Source organism: Ceratotherium simum, chromosome 33 (genome assembly GCF_057802395.1).
Source record: "Ceratotherium simum simum isolate JZ-2026a chromosome 33, ASM5780239v1, whole genome shotgun sequence".
Classification (NCBI taxonomy): domain Eukaryota; kingdom Metazoa; phylum Chordata; class Mammalia; order Perissodactyla; family Rhinocerotidae; genus Ceratotherium; species Ceratotherium simum.
This window is the reverse complement of record NC_141932.1, coordinates 23,433,595-23,451,185: the sequence shown is the minus strand read 5'-3', so window position 1 is coordinate 23,451,185 and position 17,591 is coordinate 23,433,595.

The window sequence follows — 17,591 nt, the reverse complement described above, 5'->3', positions numbered from 1 at the left end:
GGCCTCCAGGCGCCTATAGTGGCCACCCCACATCTCATCCACAGCAAGCCCTGCGCCCGGACCTGTCAGCTCAGCCCAGAGAGCGAGAACCCTTGCCACCTTCCTCTCCTACCTCCCACCACCCTCACAGGTCCCCCAACACACCCTCACACTTGCTCCCCACACCTGCAGCCTCAAACACGCCGGCTCACTCCTGCCCTGCCCCAACCCTGCACCCTGAGTGTAGAACACTCCATGGCCTCCCCGGAGGCCCTTGTCCACCAGCACGACTTGACCCGCAGACACAGGCTGACGCTTGGAGAGGGGCCTTCCTCCCTTTCCGTACCCCTAGTCACCTTCACAGACCCCTCTCCCACACTGAACTCCCCTGCGCTAAGAACCCTCCTGTCCCCACCCCCCAGGACCCGAGTGAAACTGGACCACAAGTGAAATCAGTATTGATGCTATTAATAATCATCACTCCATTCCATCAGGATCAGGCTCTGTAGTAAGTGCTTTACAAAGATCATAACAGCCCCATGAGGTCATAAGAGCTGTTATGAGTCCCCAGTCCATAGATGGTAACACTGAGGCTCAGAGGGGGGCAATGAGTGGCTCAAGATGGGGCTTGAATCCCTGCAGTCAGAACTCCTGAGGGCTGCCCCCTGCAGCCTCCCACTCCCAAGGGGATTTGACTCTCATTCTTTCAGGAGTAGGAGCCCACCCTCACCCCTGCAGACCCTTGGGAGGAGGAGAGCAAAGAAGGGCGCTGGCATTCCCAGCCCAACGCTTGCTCTGGCCTCCAGGGCCCTGCAGTGGGCAGCCCCATAGCTCCTCCAAGGTCTGGGCCCGGGTCAGAGGGAGGAGGCCTGGATGCCTATAGATCCACCAACCTGCACAGGAACCCCATCCCAGCCAGTGTGAGGGCGTCCCTCACAGGGGAGACATCTGTCTGTGCGTGAGACTTCGAGTGAGAGGGGAGCAGAAGGGTGTCACGGTCACACACAGACCCCAGCCCCACGCGCACCCTCCAGGCCCTCTTCGCTCTCCGCAAAGCCGCAGGTGTAGGCGTGTGCTTATAAGCCCCCGCGCCCCTCCTCTCCCAACTTCCCCCGCCAGAAACCAGAAGCAACCGGGGCCTTTGGTCCAGCCACCAGGCACAGCCCTTCTGGGGGGAGGGGGTCGCTCCCGGCCCCCTCTCCGCTCCCCACCTCCCCGCACGCGTTGCTCAAGGTCAAGGCTGCGAGCGCACGGGGTTGGGGGAAGGGTGGGGAGGTCGTCCCGGCCCCTTTGTGCGGCGCCGCCGGCGTTCGCCCTCCGTCTCCTCCCCCAGGCCCGGGAGGAGGGGGAGGGGAGTCCGCGCTCGCCAGCCGGGGAGGGAGGGCGGGAGCGGCCGCGCGCCTGTCACTCTGAGCCCGCTGTCACCGCCAGGGGAAGGGGGTTGGGGAGCGCTGGGACCCGGGAGTCCGGGATCCCGAAGAGGGAGCGAGCGAGAGATGGAAAGAGAGTGAAGAAGAGAGGTGGAGATAGCGAGCGATGGCTAGGAGAGGGGAGGGATGGGAGCCAGCTAGCCTTGAACCCAGGCGTCCAGGTTGCCAGCCACTGGGCGCAGGAGGAAGCGAACGCACGGAGGACGGACGCGGACAGAGAGAAAGGGAGGGAATCCCCGGAGATTGAGGGAGCTCCGAGCACCCTCTCCCGAGGCATCTGGTCCCCACGGGGATGGGAGATGCTCTCGTTAGATGTGTATGGGCGGGGAGAGGGAGGGATCCCACGGTCTAAGCTGACCGGGGCTTCCAGGCTTCTGCGTCTTCAAGACCCGGGGAGGAAAAAGGGGAGACAGCAGGGATCGAACCGGGGACCCCCGACGTCTCAGCTCCCACCCTGCGGCCGCGCGAGCCGAGGTCCTCGGAGAAAGAGGGGGAAAAGAGAGAAAGGTGCTTTGATGAGGGGAAAGAGGGTGGCGGAGACCCCGGAGACTGAGGTCTGGACTTAGGCGTTCGTACTCCCAGCCCCATGCTGGGGCAGGCCCGGCGCCCCCAGAGACACGGAGGAGGAGAGACGGAGGAGGAGGAGAGGGAAGCCCCTACCCCCACTCTGGGTGGGGAAACGGCCTCCGCCACCCCCAGCCCGCGCCACATTCCTTCACTGACAGCGACAAAGAAGAGGCGCCCCCGCGACCCTGCAGGGCTCCCGCCCCAAACCCCATGGGGCGACAGGGGGTGTCGGGCCCCCCAGGGACGGGGGGGCGCGCTGGAGGCCCCCATTCAACTACCATCCGCGCGCTGCGTCCCCCTCCCCAGCGAGGGAGGGGGAAGGGCTCCGGGGGCGGGGGGTTCGGGATGGAGGGACGTGGACGGCGGGGACACTCACGACTTGAGCGGGTTCTGAATGGCGGTGGCCATGACCCGCTCGGCTGGGCCGCCTCCGGCCCGGGGCGCCGCTGCCGCCGCGCGCGGGCCCAGCCCGGCCTGCGCCGCCCGCTCTGCCGCCCAGCGCGCTACGATTTCATTCATTCTTGGGGCTGCGGCGCGAGCGGAGCGGGGCGGGCCGGGGGCGGGGCTCGGCCAATCCCCGCACCTCCCGGCGCACGACGGGACGTGGAGTCTAGGGGTGCGCGGCGGCGCCCGAGGGCGCCCCTGTCCGGACTACACGTCCCAGGGGGCGTCGGGAGGACCGCGCGCCCATTGGCTGCTGGGGATACAGGGCGGGGCTGGGTTCTCCCCAGAGCATCCTTCCCTCCTCCCTGGGGGTGCTCCATTCCCAGCTCCGGCTCTCCATCCTCCAGGCACAGCGGGCGCGGGAGCAGGTGATCCCTGGCCTCTGGGTCTCCCCAGGGTATGTGGATGACCCGGGGGTCTGTCATGTCTTCTTGTCTATGTTGGCTTGTCTGGGTGTCTTTTCTGTGTAAGCCGGCCTGTAAACAAGTACAGGAGTTAATCAATGCCTTTGTTTATTAAGGGCCTGCTACGTGCCAGGCACTCTTCTAGACACTGGGGATATAGCAGTGATCAAACAGACAAAGTCGCTGCCCTCGAGGAACTGACCTTTTAATGGAGAAAGACAGATGATAAATAAGAAAATGAATAGACAAGATCCTTTTAGAGAGTGATAAGTGTTTCTCTGAGGAGGTGACATTTGAGCTGAGACCTGAGAAGTTGCCAGCCATCAATAGCAGGAGAAAGGAACAAGCGTGGCAAGTTCAAAGATCAGTAAGAAAACCAGTGTAACTGGAGCAGAGTAAGTGAGTGGGAGACAAGGCGGCAGAGAGAGCAGGGTCCCAGGTCATGCGGGGCCTTGTAGGCCATTATAAAGGGAACGGATTTTGTTTTAAGTGCAATCAATCATTCTCAACTCTCTTCTTTTTCACACACACACCAAGCCCGTCAGCCCATCCTGTTATCTCTACATTCACAAAATAGATCCAGGATCCCCCCTTCTCCCTTCGCAGCCTCCATCCTGGTACTGTCTACTTCTCCTGCCTGGGCAGCCCCGTGTCTGTTCTCTCCACAGCAGCCAGTGGGCTATCTAAAGCATAGGACGTCACAGCGCTCTCCGGCTCAAACCCTCCCCTGGCTTCTTTCAAAATTAGAATAAAATGCAACGTCCTCACTATGCCTTCAGGCCCTACTCAATCCCCTCCCCAACCCCCAGCACATTTCTGACCTCATCTGCCTGCGTCCTTCCCTGGGCCAACTGTGCTCCAGCCACACTGGCCTCCTCCCTGTTCCTGGAACATTCCAGTCCTGCTTCAGCCATGGGCCCTTTGCACTTGCTGTTCTCTCTGCCCAGAAGGCTCCTCCCGCAGACACCTGCATGGCTTCACCCCTCGCTTTACTGAGGTTTCTGATTAAATGTCACCTCGTCGGACAACCTTGGCTAAAACAGCATCCCCGTAGCTCTCTGTCCTCTTAAACGCTTTCTTTTTCTTCCGACACTTGTCATAGTTTGTCATCATGTTATAGACCTATTTATGTATTTGGTTTATTGCCTGTCTCCACCCGTTAGAATATCAGCTCGGGGGCCGGCCCTGTGGCTTGGTGGTTAAGTGCACGCGCTGCGATGCTGGTGGCCCGGGTTCGGATCCCGGGTGCGCATCGAGGCACCGCTTCTCCGTTCATCCTGAGGCCGAGTCCCACATACAGCAACTAGAAGGATGTGCAGCTACGACATACAACTATCCACTGGGGCTTTGGGAGGAAAAAATAAAATAAATAAAATCTTTAAAAAAAAAAAAAAGAATATCAGCTCGGTGAGGGCAGGGACTGTTGTTCCATCTCCCCAGTGCCTAGAACAGCACCTGAAAAACAGTAGGTGCTCAGTAATTGCATGTTGAATAAATAAATGAATCAATTAGTCATTGTGCTCCGTGTCTTTCCTCACTGTCTAGCTCCGAGGCATGCAACCAGCAGGGAGAGAGTACGGTGGGCTCCGGGCTGTGCCTTCTCACACACACAGACAAGGTCCAAGGCAAACAGAAGGCAGAGGTTAGCAGGCACATCCACTCATTTCTAGAGTAGTATGGTCCCCAGCCCCGCGTGGGCATGCTGGGCACACAGCAGCGATGGGGATGGCCCCAGGCTATGCCTTAAGCTCCTGGTCCAGTGGGGTGACAGATCCGTCATCACACAGTGACAGCCAAGAGTGGAGGATGCCCAGGTGCCGGCCCGGTGGCGCAAGCGGTTAAGTGCGCGTGCTCCCCTGCGGCGGCCCAGGGTTCACCGGTTCGGATCCTGGGCGTGCACCGACGCACTTCTTGGCAAGCCATGCTGTGGCGGCGTCCCATATATAGTGGAGGAAGATGGGCACAGATGTTAGCCCATGGCCAGTCTTCCTCAGCAAAAACAGGAGGATTGGCAGATGTTAGCTCAGGGCCAATCTTCCTCACACACACAAAAAAAGAGTGGAGGATGCCCAGGCAGAGGGGTCAGGGCCGGGATGGGGAGGCACAGGGGGCTGTGGGAGCCCAGAGGCTCCCGACCCAGCCTGGGGGTCGGGGAGGGCTTCTTGGAGGAGATTCCAGGGGAATCTTTTCAAGGCCTGACCCCTTGACATCACCAGACACAGGGCAAGTCTCTGTCATGACCCCTTGGGGCCCTGATGCCTGATCTTTCTGTCACCAAGTCTTGGGGACCAATACTGATCCCAGGAATCTGAACCTGTGGTCGCGTCTCCTAACTCTGGAACCCAAAGATTTGGCCACTAGAGGGCACTGTGGCCCCAGTCTTTGTCCACACAGGCAGTTCCCGAATCCTCAGACCCAGGAGAGACATCCTGCTGGCAGTGGAGCCAATAGTGGAGGCTCTGGTCCACCCACCCTGAGTCCTCAGACCCTGCCCAGCATCTGGGTCTGACCGCCTTTCCCCAAAGGCTCCTGTGGAATCGCTAGGAGACCCTCTGTCTCAGACCCCTGGGGGCCCAGCTTGGGCCTCTGAGGGAGACACTGCTAATTCCCACCTCATCCGTCTCTTCCCCACTAATCTTCAAAGGATGCAGCCTTCCCCTGATCTGCCCTTGGGATGTTCAGACATGACCTTCAGAAGTCTCCTGCCCAGATGGCGATACTGAGGTACGGAGGAGGTCAGGCTAGGGGTCACACATTCCCAGGGCAAGAACAATGATGATTAATAATAATAACAACAACAATATGTAAAGTCCCATTGACTGGGCTCTCCTGTGTGTCAGGACTTGTGCTGAGCTGTTTTACAGGCTTTACATCACTGAATCTTATGGACCACACTCGGGAAGCAGGACTTGTGACCTCGGCATCAGACGCAGCAGCCAAGAGCCCCCACCCATCACAGGGGAGAGCTGGGATTTGAACCCAGGTCTGACTCAGAGCTGACACCTCCAGCCTCCTCCCTCTGCTACTCTGAGGGGGACTTGCTGACTGCCTCTGTCAGCATCCTCTCAGGCCCTCCGTGAAAATGCCACCCCTGCCACCCCACCCCCTCGGCCTAGGGATTCAGGGTCTCAGAAGGCAGATCCCAGAATCTGTCCTTCACCAGCCCCAAGTCTTTCTGATGACCTCAAGGCCTGAGATCACTAGGCTAGTGTTTGGGGACAAATACAGAAAGAAGGAACACAATGCAGTTGGAGGGACGGCTCTCGGGCTCTGGGGTGTGGTGGGGCAGGGGAACAGGGCTGGATCAGAGGCCGTGGAGCCAGTGGTGGAGGGTGTGGCTCTGCAGGCTGATGTCCCGTGTTCCCCCGCGGCTCTGCAGGAACCTCCCCTGTCTGTCTGGTACTGCTTCTTTTTCATCTAGAGAACGACAGTAACAGCCCCAACCTCACAGGTTCGTGGTGAGGATGCCGTGGGCCCATGTAAAGCCCTTACAACAGTGTCTGGCACATTTTAACACACAGTAAATATTATCTGTAATCCTACACCATAAATTCAAATGGCTGGACATCTACTGTGGGCCAGCCCTGGGCTGAGGGTTTTACATGCATAATCTCAACAGCCCAGTGGGACAGACACGACTATCATCCCCAGAGAGGTGCAGGCTCTGGTTGGAGTTCACAAATAAATTGCAAAGCCTGGGCTTGAACTCGGCTGTGCTGACCCCAAGGACCTCTCTGCTGCCCTAACGGAGCGGGTATGGGAGGAGTCCTGCTCCCTGAGCCCTCTTCCCTCTGCCAGGCACCATGCCAACCGCACACACTCATGTGGCCCTCACGACAGTCTTGAGATGGGGGTAAGGTGAGACCACGTCAGGCAGGGCTGTAAAACCTGGGGGAAGGGGCTTGGATCTGACTCTGAGGGCAGAGGGAAGCCAGTAGAGGGTTTTAAGCACGATCTCATTCTGTTAGGAAGATCCCCATGGCCGCGTGTGTGGGGCAGTCTGTGGGGCAAGGCAGGAGCAGGGAGACCTGGGAGGAGGCGGCGATGGTTCAGGTGGGAGGACAGAGCCAGGCTGGGGGCCAGAAGGAGATGAGAAGTAGCAGATGGGCCGGCCCCGTGGCTTGGTGGTTAAGTGCTCGCGCTCCGATGCTGGTGGCCCGGGTTCGGATCCGGGGCGTGCACCCAGGCACCACTTCTCCGTCCATCCTGAGGCCGAGTCCCACATACAGCAACTAGAAGGATGTGCAGCTATGACATACAACTATCTACTGGGGCTTTGGGGGGAAAAAATAAATAAATAAAAAATCTTTAAAAAAAAAAAAAAAAGAAGTAGCAGAACGTGGCTGCTGTGACAAATGACCGCAAACCAGGCAGCTTAAAACAACAGAAATTTATTCTTTCGCAGTTCAGGAGGCCAGAAGCCCAAAATCAGTATCACAGGGTTGAAATCGAGGCGTCCGCAGGGCCACACTCCCTCCAGAGGCTCTAGGGAGAATCCGCACCTTGCGTCTCCCAGCTTCTGGGGGCTGCCAGCACTCCTCGGCTTGTGACTGCGTCACTCCAATCTTCAAGGCTCCATCTTCACATCGCCGTCTCCCCTGTCTGCGTGTCAAATCGCCCTCAGCGTCTCTCTTAGAAAGACACCGTGATGGGATTTAGGGCCCACCAGGATACTCAAGGATGATCTCCCCGTCTCAGGATGCTTAACTTTGTCACATCCGCAAAGACCCTTTTGCTTGTAAGGGATCAGGACCTTGTACCTTTGGGGAGTCATTGTTCCGCCTACCACGGCAGAGTGGGCAGAATTGTGGATGGATAATTTGTGGGGCATACGGGAAAGAGTCCGTGGAGTGTGAAGGAGGACTCCAAGGTCTGAGGCCTGAGCAACTGGGGGGATGGAGGCGCCATCTCCCCCAGATGGGGCCGGCCGGGGAGGGGCAAGTTAGGGAGAGCCCAGGAGCTGAGCTGGGGACGTTGAGTTTGAGACCCACATCACACAACCAAGTGGGGCTGCTGGGTGAGCCTGGGGGTCGCATTAGAGAGAGAAATTTGGGAGCTCTCAGTTCTCAAAGGCATGGAAAGTGAGGGGCCTGGGTGAGCTCTCCAGGGAGAGAAGAGGACCAAGGTGGAAGCCTCGGCTGGCCATCAGTGACAGATCCGGAAGATGCGGAGGAACCAGGGAGGGGACCAGGAGAGGGTGGCCGGTGTCTCGGGAGCCAAGTGAAGAGAGCATGTTCAGGGACAGGGAGAGACCACTGGGCAGACACGCCTGACAGCTCCAGTAGAATGAGGACTGAAATGTGACTTCAATTAGCACCAGGGGACCCTGACCAGAGCACTTCTGCGGAGCAGGGCATGGAGGGAGCATGAACCACGCACATGTGATTAGAAAGGATGTCAGAGAGAAGTGGAGACATCTCTTTTGAGAAATGTTGCTGCAAAGGGACAAAGAATACGTGATGTCTGCTGTTTGTTCCAAGATGGAGTATAACCAATCTGTACACCTGTTTCTTTGGTGTGCTTCCTTCCTTCCCGAAGTTCCTCTCCTGGGCTATATGGTCCCTAGGTTTGGCTCATCATAAACTTACCCCAATTTTGAGTTATAGATTGATTATGGATTATTTGCGTCAACATTTCTTGTCAGAGTTGTGGCAGGATTTCAGAGAAATCCACCAAGACCAACTGGAATCTACATTAAACCAGCACTTAGTACCATAAGGGGCCCATTGAGCCCCCCTTGGATCACTGCATTCTCCAAGTGACCCGGGTGAGTTCTCCTGAAACCTGGACCTCCTTATTTTAAGTCGACCATCCAAGAGTTTATATAAGCTGTTTAAGGTCTTAAGACTAGAGAATTTGAGGGGTACCGGTACACTTCCTAGGTAAGGGGAACCTAGGGGGAATTTCCTAGGCCAAGGGAGCTTAGGGGAGCTTTGGAGTGAACTGGGTTGTTGTCCTTTTAATCTGGCTTTACACTGGAAAGAACTGTGCCTATAAAGTCTGAACAAATTATTTAATAGAGAAATGAGAGTCTGAGCATTTCAGCTCCAAAGAGAAGGGACACCAGCTCCTTCCAGCTGAAAGGCATTCTCCGGTGACTGAGAACCATGTGGAAGTGTGGGGGGATCTATCCTCGGGACGTACAGAGGTCTCATAGGGCACTCCACTGTCCTTCACGTTAATTAATTAAAGTCTCGTCCCGGGGACGCCCGATGTAGGAGTGGTCATCCAGCACTCTGAGCCCCCACGGTAGTTTTAGACTGCAGGTGGGAGAAATGTCTTTAGACTACATTGTCCTTAGAAATTGTTCAGACTTTATAATAAAAACAAAACTAAAAGAAAATGGGAAGTCATGCTTCTAAAGCCGGCCAGCTCCCAGACAACCCCCCACTGGAAGTCCAGCTGGTTTCATGTACAAATTGCACGGGAACAATGCTTGCAAGTATTTAACAAAATGGAAAGAATTAACTAAGGATGACTTAAGTCTTAAATGGCCAAAGTGGGGAACATCTGACATGTCAAAACTAGTGTATTTGTGTTCACAAGTTGAAAAGGCCGGCTATAGGGCCGGCCCCGTGGCTTAGTGGTTAAGTGCACGCGCTCCGCTACTGGCGGCCCGGGTTCAGATCCCGGGCGTGCACCGACGCACCGCTTCTCCGGCCATGCTGAGGCCACGTCCCACATGCAGCAACTAGAAGGATGTGCAGCTATGACATACAACTATCTACTGGGGCTTTGGGGGGGGAAAAATAAATAAATAAAATAAATAAACATGTTGCCTTTTTTAAAAAAAAAAAAAAAAAAAAAGAAAAAGCCGGCTATAAAACTAAAAGAAAAGAATGGGAAGCCTTTTATGATTAGCATTTAGAGGCTTCAAAACACAATAATGTTGCGGCTGGCCCCGTGGCCTAGTGGTTAAGTTTGGTGTGCTTCGCTTCAGCAGCCCAGGTTTGGTTCCCGGTGCGAACCTACACCACTTGTCGGCAGCCATGCTGTGGTGTCGACCCACATACAAAACAGAGGCAGATTGGCACAGATGTTAGCTCAGGGCAAATCTTCCTCAGCAAAAAACAAAAAAACATGATAATGTTAAAATGACTTCTTTACAGGAGACTAACTGTAAATTGTTAGAGATTGTGTCTGAGTTAAAGATTAGAGATAAGTCAGAAGCTGTGCTTATCTCTTCCATCTCTTATCTCTTCCATCTCCGCCCCCCACCGCTTTCAGCACCTCAGAGCTCATCTCCTTCTTCTCCCTCAGCACCCTTATATCCTTTCCTTTCCAGACTTCCATACGGACCCGTCTCCTCCTCCTCCTCCTCCCCTCCCCCTCCTCCCCCTCCTCCCCCCTCCCCTAAGGAAACAAGGAGTAACTCTCGGGGAGCAGATACTAAAAGTCCTCAAGTTACAGTGGCTCCCTTCAAGGAGAAACCAGTTACTGGGAGAGGTGAGCCTGTTCTTGTGTACACCCCTTGGACTAGAACTGAACTTAAGAATTTAAGGAAGGACTTCCTAGACCCTTTGCAAGATCTTCTAGGGTTTGCTCGAGAATTTGATTTAATGGTTAGAACATATGCACCAGGATATTCAGATTTAAATTAGCTTGTGCATTTGCTGGTGTCTGAGAGCAAAGCAAAGGAATGGATAAAAGAGGCCAATTGGAGAGATCCCCTGGAGGATTTTCATCAACATGAGCCTGATGACCTCAAGAACCATAGAGATATTGCTTGGGAATGACAGAGAGCCATTCCTGTGATTTTTTTTCCCAGGAGAGTAGATTGGGCTGAAGCCCACCAATGTAATCATAGACCCAAAGAATCTATCTTTGATTATTTTGAAAGGCTTGAGAAAACCTTCAAACACTGTGGGATGGCTCCCAAAAGTTTTTTGGATCGTCAAAATGATCCCATTTTAAATTCAGTTTTCCTAGAAAGATTAGATGAGGAATTAGCAAAGTTAATTAAAAGACATGAATTGGAGGGGCCGGCCCAGTGGCGCAGCGGTTAAGTGTGCGCGCTCCGCTGCAGTGGCAAGGGGATCGCAGGTTTGGTTCCCGGGTGCGCACCAACACACTGCTTGTCAAGCCATGCTGTGCCGGCGTCCCATATAAAGTAGGGGAAGATGGGCACGGATGTTGGCCCAGGGCCAGTCTTCCTCAAGAAAAAAGCGGAGGTTTGGCATTGGATGTTAGCTCAGGGCTAGTCCTCCTCACACACACACAAAAAAGACATGAATTGGATTGGGTTTTACTGCACACTCGTGCTCTCATCACTATCATGGATAAACTAGCTAAACCCTTACAAAAGAAAGGAAAGGCCACTAAAGTCATGAGTATAGCTTAGTGGCCCAAGGGAAACCATCCTTTTAAAATCTAACCAGAAACGGAATGACCGCACTTGTTATTATTGTAGAAAACCTAGTCATTTCAAACGAGACTGCCATAAACTCAAATGGGATTTGGAGCTCAGCAACAGTAAACAGGAATAGAGAGGCTCCGAGAGTTACGCCTCCTCCTCACTAATACCTTAGGGGAAATTGACATAACTATCGCTGGGGAAACTTCAAAGGCCCTTGTAGATCCCAGGGCTATATTGTCTGTCCTTAACACTACTCTTGTTCATTGCCCTCTCCCTTGGAGTAAACAGACAGTTCAAATGGTAGGGGTTCAAATTTTCCAATTCAGGTTTTCCAATTTTTCCATTAGGAACCATCCCAGGAAAACATGGGTTTCTCCTGGTAAGGCGTGCTCCAATTCATTTGATTGGATGAGATCTTCTAGAAGCATACGATGCCCATATTGCCTTTTCACAAAAGCATGAAATGCTTCTAGATCTAGAAAATTGAGATGCTGACCAAAATGTAGTTACTGAAAAGTCAATGATTGTAAAATCAATGACTCAGATAGAGGAAGAGGAAACTGATGGCCTATTATTGCAAGCGCCTAGAGAATTAAGGTTATCATGCTCTTCAGATATTGGGAAAATTAAATCAGCCACTCCCGTTAAGGTGACTGTTGACAATTCTAAGCCTCTACCTAATATTTGGCAATATCCACTTAAACCAGAGGCATTAAATGGGATAAGCTCTATCGTTCAGGAATCTCTTAAAAAGGGACTTATAATTCCTTGACCTAGTTCTGTAATCCACCTGTCTTGCCAGTAAAAAAGCTGAATGGGAAAGGCTGGAGATCTGTTCAAGATCTGAGAGCGATAAATAACATTGTGATTCCCCAACATCCTGTGGTCCCAAATCCACACACTTTGCTCTCAGCCATTCCAACTAACAGCTGCTATTTCTCAGAAGTCGATCTATGCAGCACGTTCTTCAGCATTCCCGTAGAAAAGAAGAGTCAATACTTCTTTGTCTTCACGTGGGAAAATCACCAGTATCCCTGGACAATTATGCCACAGGGCTATCCTGAGAGCCCTACGTATTTTCCCCAGATACTCAAGGCTGAGTTAGCTCATGTAGATGTCCCTAAAGTCTCCACCTTAATTCAATATGTGGATGATTTGCTTTTGTGTTCAAAGACTGAGCTGGACTCACAGAAGGACATGATTTATCTGTTAAAACAGTTAGCATCTGCGGGGCATAAAGTGTCCAAGGATAAACTCCAATTTTGCCTGCCTGTTGTAAAATATCTAGGACACTTAATATCTAAGGGTGGACTATTGATTGATTCTGAGACGATTAAAGGAATCTCGGATTTTTCTCTCCCTAAGATAAAGAAACAGTTAAGGGGATTCCTAGGACTAACCGGATATTGCCAGAACTGGGTACCTAACTTTTCACTTATAGCCTGACCTTTACATACATCACTAAAGCCTGACCAGCCTGATTTAATTGAATGGACACCAGAAGGAGAGAAAGCAGAACTACCTGAAAGTCTATTTTGACTCAAGCACCAGCCTTAGGGCACCCTAGTCACAGCTTGCTGTTTTTTCTCTTTGTACATGAAGATAAAGGAAATGCCTTAGGTGTTTTAACTCAAAAACATGGAGATCAACATCAAATATAGGGTATTATAGTCAAGAATTAGACTCAGTAGCAGAAGGACTTCCGCCTTTTATGAGAGCTATTTCAGCAGCAGCCCTCTTGTGCAAGACCACTGAAGAAACAGTGATGGGGTCTCCTTTAACTATCTAAGTGCCCCACTCAGTTTAGTATCTCCTCAATTCCCATCACAGTCAGCATTACTCTGTAAGCTGAACTAGCCTCCTATGAAGTTCTGGTGCTCTCTGCACCTAATATTACCTTAGCCCGATGTAATAATCTTAACCCTGCAACTTTACTTCAAGTGCCACAGGAGGAAGATGCCCACGACCGCATTTTATTAACTGATTACCTTCGTGCTCCTGGGAATGACTTGCAAGAGACTCCCATTGATAATGCTGATCTAATTTGGTTTACGGAAGTGTCTTACTTAAAGGATGAACCGGGACATTATCGGGCTGGATACGCAGTAACCTCCTCAGTGGACATAACTGAAAATTCTTATGTACCGGAAATAAAGTCAGCACAGCAAGCCGAGTTAATTGCTTTAACTCGAGCTTGTCAATTGGCCAGAGACCGGATAGCAAATATCTACACTGACAGCCGTTATGCTTTTGATGTGGCACACGACGTTGGAATGCTGTGGAAACAATGAGGGTTTTTAACCTCTTCAGGGCAACCTATAAAGGATTGGAGACAGGTTGCAGCATTATTAAATGCTATGCAGTTACCGAGACACTTAGCAACTGTTAAAATACCAGGGCACTCCGAATCTGGTACTTTGGAAGCTAAAGGAACTGACTGATGCAGCTGGTAAGCAAGCAACCTTGAAGGCTTGTCCTGTCCAGCCTCCAGAATACCCGCTACTTCCTATTAACTCTGCTAACCCAGGAAAAGACTTCCTTCTACAGGCTCAAGAAATCACCACGGAAGAAGAGAAACAGATGTGGCAACAAAAAGGGGTGATTTTTGACACCCCCTCACAGATGTGGTTTGGGCCCCATAAAAACCCATAGTGCCTATTGGAGCACAGTTGCCACTGCTCCAGCATGTACATCAATTAACCCAGTGGGCACTGAAAAGATAATTTTATGGGGAAAACAATACTTTTGGAAACTTTCTCCCACAGTGGCTCATAAAGCCTATACTCGTGTTAGATGCCCCAGGTATAATCCAGGGAAACCACTTCCTGGGTCACAAGGCCACTTTCCCCTTCCTAAGGGACCCTTTGAGATATGGCAATTGGACTTTGTTCAAATGCCACCCTCTCAAGGATGTAAATCTATCTTGGTAACGATCTGTGTGTTCTCACATCGGGTTGAGGCCTTTCCTTGCAGAAGAGCAATGGCAGTAGGTAAATTACAATTGGACAGGATAAGTCTTATTTGGGGAATTCCTACCAAGTTACACAGCGACCAGGGAACTCATTTCAACAGACACACAATTGAATCTATTTGTGACATTTGGCCAATAATGCAACATTTTAACTAACAGCACAATCAAAACTCGATTGACAAGGCTTTCAGAAGCATTTAATCTCTCATGGAAAAAGTTTTTCCGCTAGTGCTCCTCAATCTTAGGCCTATACCCTTTGGTAAACACCGGCTGTCCCCTTTCAAGATAATAACTAGACAGCTTGTGCAACTAGATGAAGGCATGTATGAACCACCTTTGCTTAAAGGTGGTATCTTACATTATTGTCAAGGTCTCATTGAGACACTTAAAAGCAATGAGAGGTTCGTAGCTGATTCTTTTCATCGTGAGCTCCCGGGAGACGAAGACCTTAAGGATCAGGGACTTCAACCTGGAGACTTTGTTTACTGGAAAATGCACCAGATAAAAGACTCTTTGCAGTCCCATTGGAAAGGATTGTATCAGGTGCTTTTAACCAACCCATGCGCTGCAAAATTAAAAGGCACAGACTCACGGATTCACATTTTTCATTTAAAAAAGGCTTCTCCGGGCCGGCCCCGTGGCTTAGCGGTTCAGCGCGCGTGCTCCGCTACTGGTGGCCCGGGTTCGGATCCCCGACGCGCACCGACGCACCGTTTCTCCGGCCATGCTGAGGCCGCGTCCCACATACAGCAACTGGAAGGATGTGCAACTATGACATACAACTATCTACTGGGGCTTTGGGGGGAAAAAAAAAGGAGGAGGATTGGCAATAGATGTTAGCTCATAGCCAGTCTTCCTCGGCAAAAAGAGGAGGATTAGCACGGATGTTAGCTCAGGGCTGATCTTCCTCACACACACACACAAAAAGGCTTCTCCACCTGAGTGTTTCAACTCCTGTTTCTGACAGCCAACTTTGACTGACCAAGACAAATATCTCCAAACCAGGATGAGAAGAAGACGGCATCTGTCGTAGACAGCTATCCCAAGACTCCAGACCAGGCCTGTATTCCCAACCTTGTATCTCCCCATTTAAACCCTTGTACTGCTTAAACCATACATAATTGCTACCATAATCAATTTCTAGGGGCCGGCCTGGTGGCGTAGTGGTTAAGTTCAGTGAGCTCCACTTCGGCGGCCCAGGGCTTGCAGGTTCAGATCCCAGGCACAGATCTACACACTGCTCATCAAGCCATGCTGTGGTTGCGACCCACATACAAAATAGAGGAAGATGGGACAGATGTTAGCTCAGGGCCACTCTTCCTCAACCAGAAAAAGGAGGATTGGCGACAGGTGTTAGCTGAGGGCCAATCTTCTTCACCAAAAAAAAAAAAAAAAAAGACCACAATGTGTGGACCTCATGTAGATCCTGATTTGAACAAACCAACTTAAAAAGACATTTCTGAGACAATTGGGACATTTGAACATAGAGTGTGTATTAGAGATATTAAGAATTTATTGTTAATTTTTTTGGTGTGACAGTGGCATTGTGGTTATGATTTTTGTAAAGCCATTACTTATTTGAGATAAATAATAAAATATATTTTTAAATTAAGGTTGCAGACTTTTTTCTTTTCTTTTCCCCCAAAGCCCCAGTAGATAGTTGTATGTCATAGTTGCACATCCTTCTAGTTGCTGTATGTGGGACGCGGCCTCAGCATGGCCAGAGAAGCGGTGCGTTGGGGCGCGTCCGGGGTCTGAACCCGGGCCGCCAGCAGTGGAGCGCGAGTACTCAACCGCCAAGCCACGGGGCCGGCCCAATAATAAAATATTTGTGGTTGAAACTACATGATAGCTAGGGCTGGGTTCTTTTTGTGTGGCTTAAAACTAGGGTTGTTTTCAAGTACTGCAGCTAATGGGGTGTGAGGGATATTTCTGGGATGATGGGGATGTTCTATTTTTTTTTTCTATTTATTTATTTTTTCTCCCCCAAAGCCCCAGTAGATAGTTGTATGTCATAGCTGCACATCCTTCTAGTTGCTGTATGTGGGACACGGCCTCAGCATGGCCGGAGAAGTGGTGCATTGGTGCGCACCTGGGATCCGAACCCGGGCCGCCAGCAGCGGAGCGCGCGCACTTAACCGCTAAGCCACGGGGCCGACCCGGGATGTTCTATTTCTTGATAGGGGTTGGAATTACACAGGTATAATCATTTGTCAAAACCCATCAAATAACATACTTAAGATTTTGCATTCTTTGTGTCCAAATTTTACCTTAAAAAAAGTAAACAAATCATGAACTCTTGGTAATGCTATGTGTATTCGTCTCCCAGGGCTGCCATAACAAAGTACCACAGACTGGGTGGCTTAAAACAACAGAAATTTATTGTCTCACAGTTCTGGAGGCCAGAAGTCTGAAATCAAGGTGTCCACCAGGCCACGCTCTCTCAAAGCTTCTAGAGGAGGATTTTTTTTTTCAAAGCCCCGGTGCAATGGTTGTATATCCTAGTTGTAAGTCCTTCTAGTTCTCTATGTGAGCCACCGCCACAGCATGGCAACTGACAGATGGGTGGTGTGGTTCCACGACCACGAAATGAACCCAGGCCGTGGTGGTGAGAGCACCGAACTTTAACCACTAAACCATCAGGGCTAGCTCAAGGAGGAGGCTCTTTCTTACCAGTTTCTGGTAGCCCCAGTGTTCCTTGGCTTGTGGGAGCATCACTCCAATCTCTGTCTCTGTTTTCGCATGACGTTCTCTCAGTGTCCCTGTGTCTTCACGTGGCTGTCTTCTTATAAGGACACCAGTCATATTGGATTAGGGGCCCAGCCTACTCCAGTATGACTTCATCTTAATGAATTATACCTGCAACAACCCTATTTCTAAATAAGGTCACATTCTGAAGTACTGGGAGTTAGAACTTCCACATATCTGTTTTGGGGGACACAATTCAACTCATAATAATCTGCTTGCTAAACTGTTTAGAGGTAGAGTGTGGAAATTACTTTGAAATGCATTCAAAAAATATGATGGATGGATGGGGGAATGGACAGAGGAATAGATGTGTGATAAAGCAAATCAGGTGAAGCTAATGGTAGAGTCCAGCTGGTGGGTGTATGGGTGTCCACTGAACAATTACTTAACTTTGCTATATGTTTGACTTTTTTCATGGTAAAATGTTGGAAAAGAAAGTGTTAGCTAGGGGCCAGCCCGGTGGTGCAAGCGGTTAAGTGCGCGTGCTCCACTGCGGCGGCCCGGGGTTCGCCAGTTCGGATCCCGGGCATGCACAAACACACAGCTTGGCAAGCCATGCTGTGGTGGCATCCCATATAAAGTTGAGGAAGATGGGCACGGATGTTAGCCTAGGGCCAGTCTTCCTCAGCAAAAAAAGAGGAGGATTGGCAGATGTTAGCAAAGGGCTGATCTCCTCAAAAAAAAACAAAACA